A 3,866-nucleotide genomic window follows, 5' to 3' on the forward strand; every position below is an offset into this window, starting at 1 on the left:
CATCTCTAGCAAATTTATTACACCATGGTAGAGGCCCTGTTTGTAAAGTAGATGCTTCCTGAGATGTGGGATAGGGACATTTGGTTGACATCCTCAATAATCTGGAATTCTCAGATTCCCACACATTCTCTGGGTTTGCAGAAGTGGTCTGCTTCTCCCTATTAAAGGCTAGTGTTCTCATCTTGCCTGATAATAATGTGTCTCTCTTGCAAGAAAATGTATGCCTTCTTGTATTCTATCCTCAGCTTCCCTCTTGGCCACGAAACCAAATAAGTACAATCATGTCACACATTATTTACATGAGGATATTTTGGGCCTACTAAAGAAGGAAAATAAGCCAAAGAATTAAAAATCATGGATAACATGTGGGAGCTATGGTGGCATAGTGCCTAAGGCACTTACTTACTTGGCTGCTAACCAGAAGGCTGGTGGCTCAAACCCACCAGCCATTCCTCGGAAGAAAGGTTGGGCAATCTACTTCTGTAGGGATATTGCCCTGGAAACCCAGGGAGGGGTCATTATGAGTCAGATCCAACTTGATGGCAATGGGAGTTTAGATGACATGCAAGGTCTAGGAAAGTCTGCATAGGATCAAATCCTGAAGGTGCTGGGTCAATGGGTGGGATCATAACATTAAGTTAGACTATGGAGCATTTATCATTATATATGCTTTCTCCTGTAATACCTTTTTTAGCATCTTGGCAAGGACCCTGGTTGACAATTCTAATTTGCTGCTAGGATGGCATTTGGAAGTTTGGAATGTGATGCCCAAAGACAGTGAAAAATTTCAGAACTGCCATGGAGGAAGGTACCAAAATGCAAAGTGAAGTGAGGATGCTAGAGTAGATATATTATGTATGACTGGAAAAAGCATATTCTATGTTCCTCCAGCAAGTCTGAAGGACATAAGACATTCTTTATTACCAAAGTGATAAAGAATGTGTTAGTGAGATAGCATCACTGGAAAGTACAGTGGGAGCTGTCCTCTGTAGGCAAGGGCTGATCAGGAGACATGCTGTTACAGAACTGAGTTCCCTGATAATTGGAGATTCCCTGATAATTGGATATTATGGGATCTTGAAATAATAGAGGTTGTGATTAACCATGAGAATAAAGATGAGCCTAATTATGGGGCTCTGGTGGCACAGTGCCTAAGGCATTTGACTGCTAACCAGAAGACTGGTGGTTCAAACCCACCAGCCACTCCATGGAAGGAAAATGGGGCCATCTACTTCTGTAAAGATTTACTGCCTTCGAAACCAAACTTGGGGATTTGCTATGAGTCAGAATCAACTCGATGACAGTGGGTTTGGGATTATCATAGCAAGATGCAAATCTAGATGACAGCTAGGGCACCAGACTCAGAGCAGTAGGGGGCAATGTGGATGAGCAACCAGCAATGAGAACAGCAGTTGGTTTTCTTTGCCTATATCTTAGGTTTGGTTCCCTAGAGACAGAGCCTGTGACTGGAATAATTGTCTAAGCATTTCCTTGAGAGGATGCTCAGAAACAGTCTGTAGGAGAGTAAAGGAATAAGGTTAGGTAGCCTAACTTCATCCTTATCCTACAGGTAGTTTTGGGGCATGAATTCAGTGCTGTACTGGAGCAGGCTGATAAGAGCCAATTGTGCATGTGTCTTCCCAGCTCTGCATTTAGTGAGGTAAGATTGACATTAGAGTGGGAGAATTTATACCACAAAAACCAGCGAGAGTCAAGGTATCAGAAACCACTTCATGGATTTCACCATCGAATAAATTCTGCTTCAAGGCAATGGGACCCCTGAATCAGTCAGTCAATCAGTCATTGGCTGCAGTCAATCACTTGGTGGTAGGGGTAATCTTTTACATGAGGAGACCCCTGTCCTAGGACAATTCTTCAGAGGAGGGTGCTGCTGTGAGCAGTTAGCCAATATTCACAGCCCAGCAACCAGAGGATGGCAAAAGGGATCAAGGCTAACAATTGACAGCATCTATTATAGTCATCTTCCATTTGAAAAGAGAGACAGGTTGACTAAACTCACAAAAGACCTTCAGTTAAAGGCAGAAAACATGAGCTACACAGTTGGGGAGATATTTTATGAAAGTCAAATGCTCATTCTCAAGAATATAGGAAGACAAGAACACCATTCGACAAATCATGCACAGGCAGGTGCCTCTTTTGGATCACATCAAATCCTCTCAGCCTCACCTCTCACTCTAGCTCCTTCTGGAGGGAATGGTTTCACACAGAGACTGGTTCTATTAGTTCCTCACAGGTACAGCCTGACGGTACCTTGCCTTGGGCCAGTACATTAATGCTGAAGCATGAAACAGCCATCGAAACCTGTTTATACACAAGCTTACTCAACCTAGTTATTTGGGGTAATTAATGCCCTGTAGGGTTGGCAGTTCAAATTCACTGGGCACTCCTCGGAAGGAAGATGGGGGAATCTACTTCCATAGTGATACTGCCTCGGAAATCCAAGGAGGGGTCACTATGAGTAGGGTCTGACTCGACGGCACATAACAACAACAACAGCAAGCCAACTCTTGACCTATGCTTATCTCTTTCTTCCCCTGGGTTGGGTTGATGGTTCTATGATACATTTCATAAAGCTCCTCAGAAGATCTCTTCCAAGGTCAAATACTTACTCTGTAATGGGAAACACACCATCAATTTTCAAAAAAATTCTTTGAGATTCAAACTGCAAGGCAATGGACATTTTATTCATGCATTTGCAACAGGGAGACAAAGGGAATGTTTCTCCAAAAAAATGGGGAATTATAGGGCTTTTGTAAGGAAAAGAGACAAAAGCAACAGAGTGCCAATTGTGTACTTGGTGGGCTTCAGTCAGGCAGGTGTTGCAACCTTGCAGAAAGAAGTTGTTTTTCTTTGTGATGTGGCCAATCTCAGGCCATTAAGTCCTGTTCTCAAAATTGTTGACTTTTCAGTCAACAATTCTGGATTATCAAAAGGATTTAGATGAAGTGAGTTAGTTTCTCAGTAGTAGAGAGCCAAGGGGTCAGTTTTTGTTCAGAGCAGAGAAATTTTACAGTTCTCTCCATCACCTTATGTTGGCTCTCTGTCCTCTCCAGTTTCACTTTTTCTGTCCCTCACTCTTGCCCTTTGAGATCACTCCCTAATAGAGTGCACCCATGAGTCTTTGTATCTATCTGCCTCAGCCTCTGCTTTTAGGAGAAAACCAGGCCAACCTAAGGAATGGTAGTAAACTATTCCTAACTATGTTTAAAGGTCCAGATGTGTCAGTGTTAAATCCTACATCAGGCATCCACCAAAGCCCACCAAGATAGGCCCACCAAGATAGTTACATATTAACTCCCCTATGTATTGAAAAAACTAATTCCAATTAATTAATTTACTATCAAAAATAAAATATAAGTAATTTGATGTACTGTATTAAAAGAGAAAATTCATTAATGAAACTACTTCTTAGCTATAACACTAAATCTGTTTTAAAATAGTAGGTACTCTTATATTTTTCCTGCTTCTATAGAGGTTATGTGGGGGGTGAATTAAATTTTGTACATCCTTTGAGCTTCTCGGGAGTTCTGGTGGTGCAGTGATTAAAGCATTTGGCTGCTAATCAAAAGGTTGGCAGGTCAAACCCACCAGGTGCTCTGTGGGAGAAAGATGAGACAGTCTGCTTCCATAAAGATTTACAGCCTTAGAAACCCCATGAGGCAATTCTACTCTGTCGTATCAGGTTGCTGTGAGTCAGAATCAACTTAATGGCCGTGGGTTTGGTAGTTTTTGAGCTTTTCACTAGACAAGAGCAAAAAAGATATGAATTTTTTTTATCATTATTTAATGGATTCAGGAAAAACAAAACAAATTGAAACAAAGAAATAAAGCCCCTCAAATGCCAC

The sequence above is a fragment of the Orycteropus afer genome, unplaced genomic scaffold (assembly GCF_000298275.1).
Source record: "Orycteropus afer afer isolate SDZICR_OR568_19922 unplaced genomic scaffold, OryAfe1.0 scaffold00520, whole genome shotgun sequence".
Classification (NCBI taxonomy): domain Eukaryota; kingdom Metazoa; phylum Chordata; class Mammalia; order Tubulidentata; family Orycteropodidae; genus Orycteropus; species Orycteropus afer.